This window comes from Pseudoliparis swirei, chromosome 3, assembly GCF_029220125.1.
Source record: "Pseudoliparis swirei isolate HS2019 ecotype Mariana Trench chromosome 3, NWPU_hadal_v1, whole genome shotgun sequence".
Classification (NCBI taxonomy): Eukaryota; Metazoa; Chordata; class Actinopteri; order Perciformes; family Liparidae; genus Pseudoliparis; species Pseudoliparis swirei.
The window spans coordinates 23,716,001-23,737,464 of NC_079390.1; the positions used below are offsets into that span (position 1 = coordinate 23,716,001).

The 21,464-nt window shown below is 46.6% G+C and overlaps 1 protein-coding gene across 1 annotated transcript in view; it reads right to left on the bottom strand.

Annotated features, from left to right (window-relative positions):
- The window catches only part of jade2 (jade family PHD finger 2), a 344,631-nt gene that overhangs the window by 261,615 nt on the left and 61,552 nt on the right, over positions 1–21,464 (bottom strand). The gene's annotated exons all lie outside the window — the stretch shown is intronic.

The window sequence follows — 21,464 nt, forward strand, 5'->3', positions numbered from 1 at the left end:
CTTCATCGGCGATGAAGTGCTTTCATTGCGGAGAGGAGGGGCACACCGCGAGGGTTTGCTCGCGGCGACCCTGCACCAGCTGGTCCGGGCGGTGCGGGTCCGTCCGAGCGCGCTGCTACACCAGCGTGGGCGCCGCTGGTGCGGCGGCTGCCGCGCTGCGGCAGCAGGGATTGCAACCGCGGCGTCTCTGAGAGGAGCGCTGCCGGGCGCCGGAGGCGCTGCGGCTGCGGCCGCCGATTCCAGCGGAGGCGCGGCGGCGTCACTGCTGCTGTATCTGACACACATGTGGTGAGTATGAATGAGGAGTGAGTGATGGTGGTGATGGTGGTGATGGTGGCGATGGGGTAAGGGTGGCGAGGGGAAGAGGGTGGGGAGGCTGGACAGGGCAGTGAGAAGCAGGCTGTGGGTGGAGTCGGAGCGGCGAGAAAAGGAAAAGCGGACCAAGAAAATGGAGGGATGTGGGGATCTGCCAAGAGCAGTGGGGCAGAGGCTGTGGGTGAGGTGGGAAGTGGGAGGAGGAAGGAAAACAAGAAAAGAAGGGAAAAACAAACAAAAAGATTTAAAAATATTGGTGATGGTGGTGATGGTGGCACGGGCTTAGAGGTGGAAGTGGGAGTGGGGTGGAGAATAATGAGGAAAGTGGAAAGAGGAGGAAAGGGAAATAAAGACGAGGACAAGGGTGGTGAGAAGCCCATAGAGGGGTAGGACAGGTGGGTGGAGGCGAAGAGGTGGAGGAGGGGTGCAGAGGAAGAGGGGGCGGAGCAGGTAGAGATGGACGAGGAGGAAGCAGGGGGCAGAAAGGGGCCCAAAAGAAAGAAGAGCGGCCAGGCGCGCAGCGAGGCCAAGGCCAGCAGGGTGGAGGAGAGGAGGAGGAGTCAAGGGCGGGGCCGTTGGAGGACAGCAGTGATGAGGAGGGCAGGCGACAGCGACTCTCCTCTAATTTTAACAAACAGTCAAGCTCAAAAACTTCATACAGTGGATGAAATAAGCCAGTTTTTACACAGAACAAAAAACCAAAGGAAAGTGGAGGTCAGGGATCACTTCCCTGACCTCGTGAACTTTGTACAGTCTTGCCGATATTATATGAAAAGAAAAGTTTGAAAAGCAAGAGGTTTTAGGATTAAAAGATTTTACTCAAAGTAAAGGAGTGCATCCAGCAGGGGAGGTGGAGAGCTCCAATGTGGGTTTATTTGATTTGTTGATTTTAAGTTTTATTTGTTTTTTAAACTCTTTTCTTTTAATGAACACATTCAGAGTCGGAGTTTTAAACGTAAATGGAGGGACAGTAAGAAGAGAACATCTATTTATGAATTTAACAAGATGAAAGCCAACGATGTTCTCTTCTTACAAGAGACGCGCGACAGCACCAACGAGGCGGACTGGAGGAGGGAGTGGGGGGGGGGGGGAAGTCCTACTGAGCCACAACACCAACCTCAGCAGAGGAGTGGGCTTCCTCTTCTCCAGGGCCTTCAGCCCGCGGTCACTGGAGGTCAAACACATCGTGGAGGGGAGGCTGTTCTTTGTGAAAGCACGGTTCGACCTATTTAATGTTGTTTTAATTAATGTCTATGCTCCAACAACCGGGGCAGAGAGGAAGCTGTTTTTATCCAAAATTAATGATGTTTTAAATGACTGTGCCTCGGAGGATTTTTTTATTCTTGGGGGGGGATTTTAACTGCACAGAGGATGATTTTAAAGACAGAAATCACACAGAGCCACATCCAGCTTCACAGCAGGTGCTGAGGAGGCTGGTCCATTCTCATGGCCTGGTGGACGTGTGGAGAAGGATGCATCCGGACTGCCGACAGTACACATGGTCCCACGTTAGGGAGGGAAGGATCTCCTCAGCCAGGTTAGACCGTATTTATGTTTTTAAGCACCATTTTAGTATTTTTAAAATGTGCAGCATTGTTCCGGCTGGTTTTACTGATCACTCTTTGGTTTTATGTCATGTTTTTATTAGGAACTTTTTACCCAGGAGCGCATATTGGCATTTTAATACAGTTTTAACTTTCGATAGGAGTTTTAGAGAGGTGTTGTTTTATTTTTGGGGCATTTTTAGGCTGAGGAAGAGTGATTTTAATAATCTTAGGCAGTGGTGGGACCGTGGTAAGATAGAAATTAAGCTCCTTTGTCAGCAGCACACTTTCAACGTCACTAGAGACGTCACCAGATCTATGAAGGACCTGGAGACTGAGATAGTGGACCTAGAAAGTTTGAGCGAGTCCACAGGAGATCGAGGACATATTGAAGTCCTCAAAAGTAAAAAGGCGGCTCTCGCCGACCTGTTCGGGTTAGAGTACAAGGCGCACTGGTCAGGTCCCGATTCCAGACCATCGCGGAGATGGACAGTCCTCTAGCTTCTTCTTCGGCCTGGAGAAGAGGGTGGGCAGGCGAGTGATCCACTCACTGCTGACGGACGAGGGCAGCGGTTGTGGAGCCAAGCCAGATTCGGAAGCGGCGGTGGGGTTTTACCTCCCTTTATGCCACTGAGTATAGGGAGGAGGGAGAGTCGCGGAGGGGCTCTGTGGGAGCTGCCTCAGGTCTCGAGGAGACTAATGAGGAGCTCGACAGACCCATAACCCCCAAGAGCTGAAAGCTGCCCTGCAGGGAATGCAGGAGGCGCTCGCCCCCGGATCGACGGCCTCCCGCTGAGTTTTACAAGAAATACTGGGATGTCCTCGGAAGGACATCCTAGACGTCTTCAACGAGAGTCTGGCCTCTGGTTCCATGCCGATGTCCTGCGGAGGGCAGTACTAACGCTACTGCCACAAAAAGGAAACCCGCAGGATATCGGTAACTGGCGCCCTGTGTCTCTGCTGTGTGTGGATTACAAGCTTCTGTCCAGGGTCCTCGCCTCCAGGCTGAGGGGAGCTATGGAGCAGGTCCTCCATCGGGACCAGACCTACTGTGTGCCCGGCAGGTCCATGGTGGATAACGTCCACCTCATTCGGGATGTTTTGGAGGTCTCCAGCTCGTTGGGTATGGATACTGGTCTGATTTCTCTAGATCAGGAAAGGCTTTTGACCGCGTTGAACACGGTTTCCTCTGGAAAGTTCTGGGGAAGTTTGGGTTCAGCGCTGGTTTCATAGCTAAGATCAAGGTGTTGTACAGTAATGTTGAGAGTGTGCTGAAGATAAACGGCAGGCTGTGTGCTCCTTTTAGAGTGAGTAGAGGGGTCCGGCAGGGCTGTGCTCTGTCCGGGATGCTCACGCACTCTCCTCGAGCCCTCCTCATTAAAATACGCTCTAGCCTGCATGGTTTGGTTTTACCTGGTTTTAATGGAAGAATGATTTTATCGGCGTATGCCGACGCGTCGTTGTTTTTATTAAAAGCCAAAAGATGTAAACCTTTAAATCAGATAGTACATGATTTTAGCACGGCATCATCAGCGAGGGTGAACTGGAAGAAAGCGAAGCCCTCGCTGTGGGGGAGTGGCGTGGGCCTCCGGTTCTTCCACAAAACTCATATGGAAGACGGACGGTTTTAAATATTTAGGAATATACCTGGGAAACCGAGCATGGTCCAGAAGAACTGGGAGGCGTCACAGAGAAGATAGAGGAAACTTTCCAAGTGGAAGTGGCTGCTCCCCAGATGTCTTTTAAAGGTAGAGTACTGGTTTTAAACAATCTTATTGCATCCCAACTGTGGCACAGGTTGACAGTTTTAGACCCTCCTCGGGCTTCTTAGCCAACATACAAAAGAAGATGGTGGATTTCTTTTGGGAGGGTCTACACTGGGTGCCACAGGGGTGCTGTTTTAGCCAGAGAGGAGGGGACAGGGCCTTGTCCACCTGGCCAGCCGGACGGCCACTTTTAGATTACAGTTTGTTCAGAAGATTTTAACGAGTCCGGGGTTTTTAGTGTGGCGAGACGTGGCCAGCTGCATCCTCAGACGTGCTGACAACCTAGGGCTGGATACTGCTCTGTTTTTAATAGACCCCAGCTTTTAAAAACTAAGTGGGCTGCCTCCTTTTTATCAGGGTGTTTTTAAGTCGTGGGCCCTTTTTAAGCACGAAAGGTGCCCACAGTCTGACTCTCTGTTCTGGTTGTTGAGAGAACCATTAATTCACGGGGCAAAACTAGACATTAGCAGCAGCGTCACCCCTGGACTAACGGGGGCGCTGCTGCGAACAAAGACCCTTTCTCTGCAGCAGTTGGTGGATGCAGTGGGGCCGACGCTGAGCGACCCCCCGGCCCTGGGCTCCCTGCTGGGTCTGCATTCCGACCGGGTGGCGAGGAGGCTCCTGGAGCTGTGGAGGCAGAGGCTGACCGGGTTGGAGAGGAGCCTCCTCAACGACTACAGCCAGCGGAGAGCAGAGCCGGACCCTGCAGACCCTTCCCAAACATCTCCCTCAGCCCGGGGCTAGGGGACTCACCGCCCCTGCTAAGAACGAGCCACCCAGAAAACTGCACACTGAACAAAGCAGACAAGAAGACTTTGTATTTTAACCTCGTGAAGAGCATCAACAGGTCCAGACTGTGCAACAGACCGCCCACTGTGTGGTCAGAGAGACTTGGGCATGGAGGCCCTGGCCCGCAGTGGGGGGTCCTATACAAGCCTCCCCTAAAGAAAAGGACCGCTGACCTCCAGTGGCGGATTTTACACGGTGCTGTCGCGTCCAACGCTTTTATTTCGGTAATCAATCCCGCTGTCCTGAGCCAGTGCCCCTTCTGTGACCTCCGGGAGACTATTTACCATGTTTTTAACGAGTGTAAGAGACTTTTGAGTTTCTTCGCTCTTTTAACAGTGGTTTTTAGTCTTTTAGTCTTTTAGTCTTTTAGTTTTTACAGAGAAGGTTTTTATCATGGGAGCTGCCTACAAAAAAACAGAAAAAGAAAAGTGGCAGCTCCTAAATTTTTTATCCGGTGAAGCAAAAATGGCAATTTATTTAACTAGGAAGTCCCGGGTGGAAAACAGAGAGGGGCAGGAGGCCAAGGCAGTGTGGCTCTGTAACATCAGAGCCAGACTCTGGCTGGAGTTCAGGTTTTACAAACACATTGGAGACCTGGATGCTTTTAAACAACGCTGGTGTTTTAAAGATATTGTTTGTTCTGTGGTAGAGGAGGAGCTGGAGTTTGCACCACTTTTTATTCGGTAAAACATGTTTTCTTTTTTAATGTGTTTAATGTTTTTGTTTGTTTGCTTTTATTTTAAATAACCTGATTTTTAAAACACTTTATTTGTAGAGAAACGTTGTGATGGAAAAAATGTAAATAAAGTGTTTTTCAAAAATCAAAAAATCTCTCTCTCTCTCTCTCTCTCTCTCTCTCTCTCTCTCTCTCCCTCTCTCTCTCTCTCTCTCTCTCTCTCTCTCTCTCTCTCTCTCTCTCTCTCTCTATCTCCCTCTCTCTCTATCTCTCTCTCTCTCTCTCCCTCTCGCTCCCTCTCTCTGCATCCTGATTGGCCCTCCACCTCCTTGTGTACTTGAAGTGTCTCCTTGCTCCCCGCCTCCTTGACCCCTGCTACCTTCGTCCTCCCCTCAGTCTTTCACTCTTCTTCCATCTCTTTTCCATCCCTCATTTCCTTTCTCACTTCAATCCCTTCTGCTTCCACAACCCTCATCCCTCTCTCCTCTTCCATTCATCCCTCCTTCCAACTTTCTCCTCTTCCATTTCCTCCTTCCTTGCTCCTCATCCCTAATCCCTTTTCCTTCCTCTCCCTGCCGTCCTCCCCTCTGTCTTCATCTCTTCCTCCTCCTCCTCCCTCTCCCCTGTCATCGTCTTCAAATAGAGACGAGGGGAGGAGGAGAGGAGGAGAGGAGGAGAGGAGGAGAGGAGGGTGGATGGCTGTGATGAAGCCATTAAGACAGTCGGCTAATTGACTTGACAAGCTGTGAAGTGATCTCCTCTCTTTGTTCACGGCCATCATTCAGCTGCTAACGGCGGCGCCGACAGCCGCCTGACGCTTAGGCGTCCTCGTGTGTGTGTGTTCACACTGTGTGTGTGTTCACACTGTGTGTGTGTGTGTGTGTTCACACTGTGTGTGTGTGTGTGTGTTCACACTGTGTGTGTGTGTGTGTTCACACTGTGTGTGTGTGTGTGTGTTCACACTGTGTATGTGTGTGTTCACACTGTGTGTGTGTGTGTGTGTTCACACTGTGTGTGTGTACTCTTCTCTCGGAGCACGGCTGATGAATCATAAACAGAAAGAGAGAGGATTAAAAAGATAATGGGGAGTAAAATCCCCGACTTTCTCTCGAAAAAGAGCGGGAAAATTGTCTTCCAGTGAATGACGTGGACCCGATGTTTTTATTCATCAGAGTTCAAACGCGACGCCGTGTTTTTGTTGTTTTTTTAACGATGGGAAAAACGACTCAAGCTACAGAACCACGAGAAAAACAAAATGATGCAACGCACATTTCAGACCTTAATGTTGGAAATTATAAGAAAAACAGTCGAGGAATATTAAAAATGACAAATATGTTTGGGTGTGAACCACAAACCACAGCTAACGGTGCTAACAGCTAACGGTGGTCCCAGCTAACGGTGGTCCCAGCTAACGGTGCTCACACTGATCACAGCTAATGCTGGTTTTAAATCACTATGTGGGCCATTCAAGCTAATTGGGTGCCTTTAGCTTCCCGTTAGCTAGAAGTGGTTTGCAGCGTTGGTGTCCAATACATTTTGGTTGTTGTTATTTTCCTGCTTTAACGTTTTTATTTTTTGTGCATTGTTAATTTTTCCTTTATTTTTATGTTTTATTATTATTATGCATTCTTACTTTTGAAGGTTGTATTTCTGTAAAAATACCTAAATAAAATATCAAGAATAAAAATAAAACATCTCAGGTACAATGACCAATGAATAATAAATGTTCTTCTTCTTCTTCTTCTTCTTCTTCTTCTTCTTCTTCTTCTTCTTCTTCTTCTTCTTCTTCTTCTTCTTCTTCTTCTTCCTCCACACCTCCAGCAGCCGGTAGTGAGTGATGGCGAGTGGGTTCCTGGCAGTCGATTGGCCGGTTTCCTTCTGCAAAGTCATCCTGTGAAGGCGTGCCGCTCGCCGCCGCGGCGCCGCGAGGCGAGCGGCACGCCGTTAGCTGGCAGGTGTGAGCCGATTGTTTACAGCGAGGCGGCTGAGTGGGAAAAGCAAGCACACACACACACACACACACAATCACACACACAATCACACACACACAATCACACACACACATTCACACAATCACTTACACACACACAAACACACACACACAATCACACACACACACACACACACACAATCACACACAGACATTCACACAATCACTTACACACACACACACACAATCACACACAGACATTCACACAATCAATTACACACACACACACACAATCACACACACAATCACACACACACACATTCACACAATCACACACAGACATTCACACAATCACTTACACACACACAAACACACACACACAATCACACACACATTCACACAATCACACACACAATCACACACACACACACACACACACACACACACACATTCACACAATCACACACACATTCACACAATCACTTACACACACACACACACACACACACACACACACAATCACACACTCACACAATCACTTACACACACACAAACACACACACAATCACACACACATTCACACAATCACACACAGACATTCACACAATCACACACACAGAGTCTCTCTGACGTGATTATTCATGTGTGCAGGTGTGGAGAGAACAGGTAGAAATAATAATGCAGAGATGCACAGGGAGGAAGAGGAAGGTACAGCATCTTCACTTCCTGCCGTCACGACACTCAACGTCATCTTCAGAACGGAAGTTTGATGTAACAATAAAATAAAACCTGCAGCTTTAAACGCTTTCGTTCCCACACCTGTAACAGAAAGACACCTGGTGCAGCTGGACCAGGAAATATAAACAGCTTCACCACATGAAGCAGAGACTTCTATACAACCAGAGGAGTCGCCCCTGGTGGTCAGGAGAGAGAATGAAGCTTTAACACATGAAGCATAGACTTCTATACAACCAGAGGAGTCGCCCCCTGGTGGTCGGGAGAGAGAATGCAGCTTTAACACATGAATCATAGACTTCTATACAACCAGAGGAGTCGCCCCCTGGTGGTCAGGAGAGAGAATGCAGCTTTAACACATAAAGCATATACTTCTATACAACCAGAGGAGTCGCCCCCTGGTGGTCAGGAGAGAGAATGCAGCTTCAACACATGAAGCAGAGACTTCTATACAACCAGAGGAGTCGCCCCCTGGTGGTCGGGAGAGAGAATGCAGCTTTAACACATGCAGCAGAGACTTCTACACAACCAGATGAGTCGCCCCCTGGTGGTCAGGAGAGAGAATGCAGCTTTAACACATGAAGCATCGACTTGTGTATATTAATTCCATCTCTGTTGTTCAGTTGAAGTTGAAAATAAAGACAAGATAAATCTTTGATACGTAAACTGAGCGAGTCGTCTGCATTTCATCAACCGGATCAGAACCTCCCGGACGCTGAGTGTGTGTGTTTTACTCGAGTGTGTGCTTTGAGGACCCCCCCCCTTCAGGTGCTGGTCCCTCGGCTCCCGACACGATTATCCTGTTTAATCCGGTCATTGGCGTTCAGCCGGCCGACTCCCTCGTTCGCCCGTTCTCTCTCGCCTGAGTGCCGGGGATGGAGTCGTTACCGAGACACGTGATGAAGAGGACGCGGGGAGGAGAACGTCCGACGGGCGGGACGGCGCCCGCGGCGATGACGGCGCTCCACATGTGGTGAAGTAAGATTAATAACTGTAATACGACAACGTGGCAGAGAGAGAGGTTTAAAATACATTTGGTGTGTCGGCCTTCAGATTGTCGAGGTTTACGGAGTCGAGCGCTGATATTTAGCATAAGCGTGTCGGAACAGGTCCTATAAATAGCGCGACATTTCCACGTGTCAGTATTTAACATTTTGAGGCTTTTCGGTGTCATTTGGTCGTGTTCTTTAAAGATGAAGAGCTCAATGCTATTTTTATGATTCAGAGGCTTCAGCTCCATTGGGTCAGGGGTCAAGGGTCACCGGGTCATTCAAGCCGAGCTCACGGCTTCATCTCTCCGCCATCCATTCGGAGGTCAAAGGTCGCAGTCAGCTGAAGAGAAGCAGCTTCGGGAGGCAGCGGAGGACTCTGAACTGACTCTCAAGGACACACTGGAGAAAATGAATGTCCGCGGGGGGTGGGGGGGGGGGGGGGGCACTTGATGAATGGTGATCTCTACACTGCCCCGATGTGATGTATCACACAGTGTGTGGACGTCTACACTATTACACACACCTGTCTCAGGAAACTGTTACCACAAATATATACATATATATATTTATAATATGTATATATATACAGGACTGTCTCAGAAAATTAGAATATTGTGATAAAGTTCTTTATTTTCTGTAATGCAATTAAAAAAACAAAAATGTCATACATTCTGGATTCATTACAAATCAACTGAAATATTGCAAGCCTTTTATTCTTTTAATATTGCTGATTATGGCTTACAGCTTAAGAAAACTCTAAAATCCTATCTCATAAAATTTTAATATTTCCTCAGACCAAGTAAAAAAAAAGATTTATAACAGCTGAGTGTTTGTCAAGGCTCAGGAAACCCTTGCAGGTGTTTCGAGTTAATTAGACAATTCAAGTGATTTGTTTAATACCCTACTAGTATACTTTTTCATGATATTCTAATATTTAGAGATAGGATATTTGAGTTTTCTTAAGCTGTAAGCCATAATCAGCAATAAATCAGAATAAAAGGCTTGCAATATTTCAGTTGATTTGTAATGAATCCAGAATGCATGACATTTTTGTTTTTTGAATTGCATTACAGAAAATAAAGAACTTCATCACAATATTCTAATTTTCTGAGACAGTCCTGTATATGTATACATATATACATTAATATACATATATATGTATATATATATACATATATATTAATATATATATATACACATATATATTAATGTATATATATATATATATGTATATATATGTATATATATACATATATATTAATGTATATATATATATATGTATATATATACATATATATTAATGTATATATATATATATGTATATATGTATATATATACATATATATTAATGTATATAAATATATATATGTATGTTATGTTTTCCCAGTTGTCCCCAATAAATTAGGAAAAGTCATGAAGCAAAAAAAATGATGTCAATCTTTTTTTTAGAGACGATAAATATTGAATGGGGTCAAATTGACCCCAAAGGTAACAAGAGGGTTAAGGTTCAACTGATGATAATAATAATAGGCAAACAACTGAGACGCGCATACGGAGCTCCTCCCCCTCCCGGCTCCTTCCTGTCCGGCGCCGGGCAGCAGATGAAGTCCTGGTTGCTGCTGATGCTTTGGTACAAAATCACATCCCACTAATGAGCTCTGGGCCGTCTGCAGCCCCGTCACCGGGAACACGGTGCCGAGCGCCTCCTGACCCCTTCCTCAAGCCCCCCCCCCCCCCCCCCACGCGTTACAGATTTATGACCGCCTCGCACCTCTCGGCCCACGCGGCTCCGTGATGAACGGCCGCCTGCCGATGTCCCGGGGTTCCGTAAAAAGGCGGAAGATCACGGGCGGGAAAGGACACTCGGGAGCGGTGTTTTCGTGTGTTTCTCAGAGGGGGGGTCAAAGGCCGGCAGAGAGAGACGACGGCGGGCGGGAGGAAGAGGGAGGAAGAGGGAGGAGCTCTCGCTAAAGGTTGTACAGGTGAACGTAAAAAAGGGGGAGAGGATGGAGATGAAAGAGAAAAAGTGAACAAGGAAAAGTCAGAAAGAGGTTGAGATACCGAAGAGAGAAAGTGAAGGAAACCACAAAGTGAAGGAAACCACAAAGTGAAGGAAACCACAAAGGAAACACGACGCCGGCGGAGGAGCGCGGAGCCGCCTCGCCACACGGATCGGGTCGTTTCCCTGCTCTACCCACAATGCACCACACTCCGAGGAAACCCACTTCTCCCTTTGGATGCTTCGTTCACTTCATGAAGGACGAGACGCGAGAGGAGCGCGTGGCGGAGGACGGACGGCGATTCTCACGACGTGTTTGCGTCGTGAAGCTTCCAGGTTGTCTTGGCAGCAGCGCGATGACACAACGCGCTGCATTTACTCGTGGGCGCTGCTGGCCGATGTTAGGATGTCATAGTTTATTTAGATTCTGTAGTCTTGAGCTTTAAATTAATACATATAGAAAGATATTATCATAGGAAATATTAGGGAGAATATTGATATTATTATGAATGTGTTATGAGGCATAGGGGACTGTTTACTCTGTGGATATGATTAATGTTAATGACAAGAAGTAATGTGTGTTCATGAGAGTGAATGTTAGTTACTATTTCAGATTGTGGAAGTGACTTTAATGACAATAACAGACGGGACTTTTATTGTGAAAATACTTGTTTAGTGACTTGACCGGAAGTGACGTTTTGACCTGGGGGTCGTGACCTTTGACCTCTCCATTTTGATAGCGGGACTTTAAACCAACAGGAAGGTGTTAAGGCTGAACTACCTTTGAGAGGAGCTGATTGGCTGATTCTGGGACGAAGACTCTTACTGGGGGAACATGGTTCTCTTTGGTCTTGACCCGGGTCCTTCCAGCTGCTTCCTGTTGAGCCCGGATCACCACGGCAACCACGACCCTGAGCCTCGACTGTTTGTTTAAACTTCTTGCCATTAAATATTGTTTTAAACTTAATTCACGCCATCCGGAGGCTGATGTCCATCATCTGCCAAGAGTTTCAGATACTCTTATAGCGACAACACTATGCACAATAAACACACACACACACACACACACACACACACACACACACACACACACACACACACACACACACACACACACACACACACACACACACACACACACACACACACACACACACACACACACAGCTTGAAAGAACCCACCAGGACACTAACTGTGTTTCCCTTCACATATTTTTAAGCACATTAAGTCTTGGATGAGAAAAGCTGGACGCAAACTGCACAACATGATTAAACGTCTTCTATCGGGTTGTTTTTTGCAATTATTGAATCAGCTGAATTGATGAAGTGAAATACCTCGGCTGAATAAAGTGACACAGGAAACATTTAACTCACACGACTGATGTCCTCTCGGATATTCTTAGTTTATTCGCTGATGAAAATGCCCCTATTCCAGATTTATTTTAACAATTACATGCAAAACACAGCGAATGATGAGACTGTAGAGAAAGGAAAACAACTTTTTATATGAACAATAAAAACTGGCGCCCTCGGCGACGAACCTTCAGCCTTTAAGCTTCTTTTGGAGCTGTTAAAGGGATGATATTTGGTGGTGGAGAACCAAACAAGAGCAAAAAGGAGAATAAACAAGATGCAACTGGACTCTGCTGCCCGGCTCCTCGTGACAGCTCGCCGTGTGCGTTCTTGTCCTAAAAATAATTAAATATTTAAATTAACAGTTGAATTCCGACACTTGCAGTTGGATCGATGATTTTTGCCTGTTAACGTATGAACATTTAAACATATGACATTATTTGTAGAGCGTCTGCTAAAAAAAAAAAACATCTTCGTGTACTGTCTGGTATTGAAACTATAAAACAAATTAGAATATTAGGATTATGTCAAACACGTTTCAGGGGATTGTTTCCCATCAGGTTTGTGTGAGAGCAGCTCATGTCACCAAGATTAGGAGGAACAAATAAAGACAAACTTTATTAATCCCCAAATAGACACAACAGACAAGAAACACACGACAAGGAACAAACAAAACCAGAAGACGTGACCATCACAAAGATGATGAATCACAAATTAAAAAATCAACCTCGAAGTTCATTAAAACTGGACGTCGTGGCCGTGCTGCTCCACACTGGACACCGGCGTCACATGGCAGCCGCTCTGGACTCTGAAGGGGAGGGAGGAGGAGCTGCAGGAACACACAAGTATCAAGAGGAAGAGCCTACTGCCAGCGGGGGGGGGGGGGGGGGGGGTCAATATCAATCATGAGAATCGATGACAAAACACGGCCTCCTAAAAACATAATGCCTCTCCAATCACATTCCTCGGTCTGTGTGAGGAGCCTAGACCAATACCTGGTTGTATAGAAGTCTATGCTTCATGTGTTAAAGCTGCATTCTCTCTCCTGACCACCAGGGGGCGACTCCTCTGGTTGTATAGAGGTTTATGCTTCATCTGTTAAATCTGCATTCTCTCTCCTGACCGAAAAGGGGGCGACTCCTCTGGTTGTATAGAAGTCTATGTTTCATGTCTTAAAGCTGCATTCTCTCTCCTGACCAGCAGGGGGCGACTCCTCTGGTTGTATAGAAGTCTATGCTTCGTCTTAAAGCTGCATTCTCTCTCCTGACCACCAGGGGGCGACTCCTGTGGTTGTATAGAAGTCTATGTTTCATGTCTTAAAGCTGCATTCTCTCTCCTGACCAGCAGGGGGCGACTCCTCTGGTTGTATAGAAGTCTATGCTTCATGTGTTAAAGCTGCATTCTCTCTCCTGACCACCAGGGGGCGACTCCTCTGGTTGTATAGAAGTCTATGCTTCATGTGTTAACCAGGAGAACAAAGGAGCCGCCATGTTGTGTTGTAGAACAATGGGCCTTCAGAACAATGGCATGGCATCTCGGTGCTGCTCCTGTAACTGATGACATCAACGGCAGCCGCACCCTGACAAATAGGTGCTTGTGAGTGCTTGCACACCTTAAATGTAGCCCGTATATTGTAAAACCCCTTCGTCGACATGTTCTCTCGGATTGACGGTTATCTGTTGTGTTTTTTAAAGTCTCAAGGAGAAACGTCAACGCTCAGATTTATGAATCCCAGATTTTCAGATGTTTCTTTGTGAGAAAACTCAATACACTGACAGGTTATTGCAGATTTTTGGCGCTCCCCCTGAGTAATGTCTGCTCACATTTTTCTTCCTAGCACTTCGTACACAGTAAATCCCCTAGTGTTCAAAAATCTGTCAAAGTATATCAGCTCGTTCAGAGTTATTACAACAATAGCAAATAGAGTAAAGAGACCCCGGTGTTGGTGTAACTACTCAGATTTAATTCCCCAGTGTTAACAATGCAGTGTTACAGTGAATTAGAGCCAATACAACTAGAGCCAGAGTATAACCCAGTGATATATGTATACACACACACACACACACACACACACACACACACACACACACACACACTCAGTAACATTATCTAACACACGCTAACACGCATCAGTGAGTTGATTTAAATATTTTGCATGTTTTGATGTAAATCCCTCAGACTGATGATCAAAATGTGATTTACATGAAACCTTCATTTCCTCTTGACCTTGACTCTAAATGAGGTCTTTTACATATTCTGTGGTTGTCATGTGTTTGTCCCTCTTTCGGCCCTCAGCGACACAAAAGGGGAGGCAACATAACACGGTTCATTGTGTTATTGCAAAAGACTGAATCTGGGAATCAGTTTCTACCAACCGGCATCGGGCTTCCAATTGGTTCCCAGAGGCCCCCCCACTACGAAGGACCACGGCTCCTACTCACGGTCGGTCTGCCAAGAGGAGTAAAAACAGATCAAGGCACCAACTTAAAATCCAAAGCCTTTGCCCAAAGCTGATGATGGTGATGAAGATGGGTTGGTGATGCCTACACCACAGGGGGCCCGGCCAAGTCCTACTGAGGTAGTCCCACTAACCCCACGACGTGTCTCATCTTCCAGTTGACCAGAGTGCACATCTTATACAACTTATTTGTCACATGACTACGTTGAGAGAAGTCTTCAGACGTCTTTCTACCTCAGCCCTGACACTCAATGTTTGTTTTGGTAAAGCATTGTTAGAGGAGCATGGGAAGCCATTTTGTTTTCCCTCCAGGGGGAGGTAGCCAGGCCTCGTGTTGTCATGGTGATCCACATCTGTCCCAACCTCTCCCCCCTCATGGAGAACCTTTTGGTTTCAATAACCCTGAGTGACATCACCTCTTGTCAAATGTTACTCCTACTTTTGACTTGTTACATATTCTTTGGTTGTCATGTGTTCGTCTGTCTTTATACCCTCGACTAGACAAAAGGGGACGAAACAGACCCTTCCTCCCTAAACCACTTTCCACTTCCTAAATCTAACCCCCTTCTATCTCCCCAAACCATTTGAGATCCATATCACTACTAGCCTGGTCTTTGTTAGTGAAATTAAATTGAAATCTAAAAGGCAAATGATTGTTGCAAAACTTTGCATGAGCTGAATATGAATAATCAACACGCCTGACAGATGACCAGAGAGGAGACAGGAGAGGAGACAGGAGAGGGGAGAGGAGACCACAGAGGAGACCACAGAGGAGACCACAGAGGAGACCGGAGAGGAGACAGGAGAGGAGACTAGAGAGGAGACAGGAGAGGAGACTAGAGAGGAGACAGGAGAGGAGACAGAAGAGGAGACTAGAGAGGAGACAGGAGAGGAGAGGGAAGAGGAGACCACAGAGGAGACGGAAGAGGAGACAGGAGAGGAGACGGAAGAGGAGACTAGAGAGGAGACAGGAGAGGAGACTAGAGAGGAGACAGGAGAGGAGACGGAAGAGGAGACTAGAGAGGAGACAGGAGAGGAGACTAGAGTTTTCCGAGGATGGACAAACTTCTTCTTAGCGTTGTCGTCATTTCAGGCAAGACTTTAATATCTTTTATGTTTTCCTCTTTCGTGTTGTTTAACCCTTGTGTTGCCTTCGGGTCATTTTGACCCGAATCAATATTACACCCTCCTGTCGCCTTAGGATTAATTTGACCCCATTCAATGTTTAATGTCGGTGTTCTTTCGGTAGTCAACAAACAAACATAAAGTGCCTCACACTTAAATTTGGAAAACAATATTAATTCTAATAATTTTCTGGAGGTTTTAATTGCTGGCGTCAAATTGAACCCAAAGGGTAAATATGTTAGTAAATATAAAGGTAACAGGAGGGTGAAACATTGAATCCGGTCAAAATGACCCAAAGGCAACACAAGGGTTAAACTTTCAAGTAAAATGATAATTAGCATGAGTGAGCTGTAAAATGAACTTTAATCAATACGCCGTGTGTCCACCAGGACTGTGGGCCGTCTCATCAACTACTGTACGCCGCTACCATGTTGTGAATGAGCCAAAGACCATGGCTGAAGCCCAGCGTCACTGCAGAGAGAAGCACAAGGACCTGGTCACCATACGAGGCCTGGAGGACCTGGAGACCCTGAAGACCCTGGTGGACACAAGCGGAATGGTCAGCTATGTGAGTTTCATGACGTCTGAACGATCTGCATTCACACAGAGAAAGTATGCAAATGAACTGAACCTCAGTGTGTACTTGTACTTTATATGAGTATTTTAGTTTAATCTTTTTTTATTTTCATAAGGGAAATTTATTTGAGTTACTTTACAAATTAAGAAAACAAATCATATCATTGTTAGCTTCTTGCCGTCACCACGTTGTGAGACGTTTAGTCCACTATGAACAGCAGGAGTGATGGCAGAAATAAACCTCTTTCCATGTTCATATGCGCCCATATATTGTTACAATTATGTTATATGATATTGTTTGAAAACAGACTTGAAATAACTGGAAAAGTTTTGTAATTCAGACTAATTGTCAAAATCAAGACTGTAAATGGGAAGTAAAAATATCTGAAGGGCTATTTCTTTATATCTCAATGAAATATTGCTTTCAGCGAGCCTGGATAGGACTGTTCAGATCCTTGGGCAGCTGGGGGTGGTCTCTGTCCAACACCAGCTTCTACAAACCCGGGGAGACGGAGTTCAGAAGATGGAACACTGGAGAACCGCACAACCGTTTCAGAGAAAGCTGCGCATTTATTTATTCAAATTTTCATTGGGGCGACTACTTTTGTTACTTACCCTACAAGTCAGTCTGCTTCGATGCCAGAGGTGAGAATATTACAGCTACTATAGGGAACTTCCATGTAGTATTAGTTCTGGTGCCCCCTGTGGACTGAAGTGGTAGTGTTGGTGCCCCCTGTGGACTAAAGTGGTAGTGTTGGTGCCCCCTGTGGACTAAAGTGGTAGTGTTGGTTCTGGTGCCCCCTGTGGACTAAAGTGGTAGTGTTGGTTCTGGTGCCCCCTGTGGACTAAAGTGGTAGTGATGGTTCTGGTGCCCCCTGTGGACTAAAGTGGTAGTGTTGGTGCCCCCTGTGGACTAAAGTGGTAGTGATGGTTCTGGTGCCCCCTGTGGACGAAAGTGGTAGTGTTGGTTCTGGTGCCCCCTGTGGACTAAAGTGGTAGTGATGGTTCTGGTGCCCCCTGTGGACTAAAGTGGTAGTGTTGGTGCCCCCTGTGGACTAAAGTGGTAGTGTTGGTTCTGGTGCCCCCTGTGGACTAAAGTGGTAGTGTTGGTTCTGGTGCCCCCTGTGGACTAAAGTGGTAGTGATGGTGCCCCCTGTGGACTAAAGTGGTAGTGATGGTTCTGGTGCCCCCTGTGGACTAAAGTGGTAGTGTTGGTTCTGGTGCCCCCTGTGGACTAAAGTGGTAGTGATGGTTCTGGTGCCCCCTGTGGACTAAAGTGGTAGTGTTGGTGCCCCCTGTGGACTAAAGTGGTAGTGATGGTTCTGGTGCCCCCTGTGGACTAAAGTGGTAGTGATGGTTCTGGTGCCCCCTGTGGACTAAAGTGGTAGTGTTGGTGCCCCCTGTGGACTAAAGTGGTAGTGATGGTTCTGGTGCCCCCTGTGGACTAAAGTGGTAGTGTTGGTGCCCCCTGTGGACTAAAGTGGTAGTGTTGGTTCTGGTGCCCCCTGTGGACTAAAGTGGTAGTGATGGTTCTGGTGCCCCCTGTGGACTAAAGTGGTAGTGTTGGTGCCCCCTGTGGACTAAAGTGGTAGTGATGGTTCTGGTGCCCCCTGTGGACTAAAGTGGTAGTGTTGGTGCCCCCTGTGGACTAAAGTGGTAGTGTTGGTTCTGGTGCCCCCTGTGGACTAAAGTGGTAGTGATGGTTCTGGTGCCCCCTGTGGACTAAAGTGGTAGTGTTGGTGCCCCCTGTGGACTAAAGTGGTAGTGTTGGTGCCCCGTCACCCCCTGTGGACTAAAGTGGTAGTGTTGGTTCTGGTGCCCCCTGTGGACTAAAGTGGTAGTGTTGGTTCTGGTGCCCCCTGTGGACTAAAGTGGTAGTGTTGGTTCTGGTGCCCCCTGAGGACTAAAGTGGTAGTGTTGGTTCTGGTGCCCCCTGTGGACTAAAGTGGTAGTGTTGGTTCTGGCGCCCCCTGAGGACTAAAGTGGTAGTGTTGGTTCTGGTGCCCCCTGTGGACTAACGTGGTCCTCAATGGCCACCTGCATGTTCATATGCACACAGCTCCGTGTTGACTCCTCCTTCATGCTGAGATTCATTCAGCAACAACAAACTGGTCTGCATCATGTGGTCTGTCATGGTTCCTCTACTCAGCCCTTCACTCTGCTCCACCTTCAGGGCCAAACACATTCGTCCTCATTACCACCCACATGACGTGGACTGAGGCCCAGAAGTACTGCAGAGAACACCACACAGACCTGGCCATGGTGAGGAATATGGAGGAGAACCAGATGGTAACGAATCTACTTCCCTCTGGGCATTTCGTCTGGATCGGCCTTTTCAGAGAAGAATGGAAGTGGTCTGATGAAAGCGACTCCTCATTTAGGAACTGGAATCCTAATACTGATCTTGATAGTTCCACTAAGGCGTGTGTGGCAGCAGATTTTAGTGCCGATGGACAATGGGAGACCCTGGACTGTAACGTCGAGTCAGCGTTCATCTGCTACACTGGTGAGCTGATGGAAAATGACCATACTTTTTCTCTTTTGTCATTCAAAGTGTTAAACATTCAGAAATGTTGTGACTGATGTTGTTGTTTGTTTTTTAGATTTCGTTCCTGTTGCAAAGCGAGTGGTGAAAGTGAGGCTGGAGAAGAGCAGCTCCTCTCTGGATCTGAATGACCCTGTGGTGATGGAGGACCTCTTGAAGAAGGTACATCTTCCTCTCATTTACAACAGAACACGTGAGACATGACATGTAGTGGACTCCTCAGAACAATGCACAGGTGCTAGGTGCTAACAGGGACACGTCTTTATTGAAGACTTGTGTCCAAAAAACATGCCAACAACAAAGATGCTCTAGTGGAGATCTAGAGCAGAGCTTCCACATGAGGACACAGAGAGGAAGGATGCAGGAGGTAAGGGAACAAGTCTAGTGAAGAGTCCTTCTAGAGCTTCACATAAAGACAGAGAGGAAGGATGCAGGAGGTAAGGGAACAAGTCTAGTGAAGAGTCCTTCTAGAGCTTCACATAAAGACAGAGAGAGAAAGGATGCAGGAGGTAAGGGAACAAGTCTAGTGAAGAGTCCTTCTAGAGCTTCCACATGAAGACAGAGAGAGAAAGGATGCAGGAGGTAAGGGAACAAGTCTAGTGAAGAGTCCTTCTAGAGCTTCCACATGAAGACAGAGAGAGAAAGGATGCAGGAGGTAAGGGAACAAGTCTAGTGAAGAGTCCTTCTAGAGCTTTCACATAAAGACAGAGAGAAAAAGGATGCAGGAGGTAAGGGAACAAGTCTAGTGAAGAGTTCTTTTAGAGCTTCACATAAAGACAGAGAGAGAAAGGATGCAGGAGGTAAGGGAACAAGTCTAGTGAAGAGTCCTTCTAGAGCTTTCACATAAAGACAGAGAGAAAAAGGATGCAGGAGGTAAGGGAACAAGTCTAGTGAAGAGTCCTTCTAGAGCTTCCACATGAGGACACAGAGAGAGAAAGGATGCAGGAGGTAAGGGAACAAGTCTAGTGAAGAGTCCTTCTAGAGCTTCACATGAAGACAGAGAGAAAGGATGCAGGAGGTAAGGGAACAAGTCTAGTGAAGAGTCCTTCTAGAGCTTACACATAAAGACAGAGAGAGAAAGGATGCAGGAGGTAAGGGAACAAGTCGAGTGAAGAGTCCTTCTAGAGCTTCACATAAAGACAGAGAGAGAAAGGATGCAGGAGGTAAGGGAACAAGTCTAGTGAAGAGTCCTTCTAGAGCTTCACATGAAGACAGAGAGAGAAAGGATGCAGGAGGTAAGGGAACAAGTCTAGTGAAGAGTCCTTCTCTCCATGTTTCAGATCAAACAGAGGCTGAAGGACCAGGGGCTGAACGACGACATCAAGCTGAGCTGGAAGAAGCAGTCGGATGGAAAAGTCTTCCACAAGGAAGAGAAGGAGAGCAAGAAGAAGAGAAGAGATGAGCTGTAATGTTCTTTCAATCTGCTTCTTTTCTCCTCCTCTTTCTCCTTTTCTTCTTCCTCTCATCAAGGGTAGAAAGATCCAAAGTACCCCAGTCCTGTGAAGTACCCTGTTTCCATCTCATCATCCTTTAGACTGTTACTCCAGTGTATTGTTGTGTAGTTTATAGACTTTGTGACATAGGGTTCTAACAGGTTCTTCCTGAAGGGCTGAGGTTCTACTACGTACATGTTAATGAGTAATACCGATCCAATCACATCCTGTTCATTATAGTTGTTAAGAATATGAAAATGCATACATAGTACCCCATGTCCCTCGCTTTGCATTCAGGCCCCGAAGCACCAAACCTTGTGTCCATCTATGGCATTAGGGCCCTGACCAGAGAGAACAGCTCATACTCAGCTCACCCACATGTTGTGGAACATACTGACACTGCTGGATAAGAAGCACAGATACTGTAGTTACAAACACTTCTGGACCTCGGCCAGAAGATGACACATCCACACAGGCGCTGACCTCACCTTGACCGCTCAGTCGTAGAATTGAGATTTAATAAGAGCGTACCTGTCACCGTCAAAGAACTTGTTTATGAAAGCAACAGATAGTTTCAATGCCTTTTAGTTTCTATTATATTAAAGAAACTGCACAGCTCCTGCTTTAGATGGAGAACATACACACACACACTGATTATGATGATGGTGAGAAGATCGTGAGCCCAGAGGGTGGCACCACCCTGAGCTCCATCAGAAGGTGTTCAAAGTCTAAACCAGGAACACCTCCATCTGTTTTAACCAACCAGTGCTGCTGTCGTGAGCCCAGAGGGTGGGACCACCCTGAGCTCCAACGATGAGACGGACAAAGATTAAACCGAGTGACGTCTCCATCTATATTATCTAATCACGCTGCTCTTAAAGATATAAAGAGTCACGTTCTCCTGGAGAACTTGAGTCTGTTATTGAACGATGCTTTGAGCTGACTTCATCCAGGCCCGTGCTGCACGTTAAATATTCCCTAAAAGAGTTTATTCTGACCATGAGTGCTTTTACTTTAGCTTTTACATGCATAATTCTAGATGTCGGTTTTTATTAGTAATGGTGTGTTTTTTCATTGTTATGATGCTTCTTGTGCTTCAATAAAACATGTGAATGATCTTTCTGTCTCACCACGGCTCTTCAACTCAAATAGAGTCTGATGACTGGAACTCGACCTCACGATCAGCTTCCATGCAGCTCTCCTGTTTTCATTCCAGTAAAATATGATT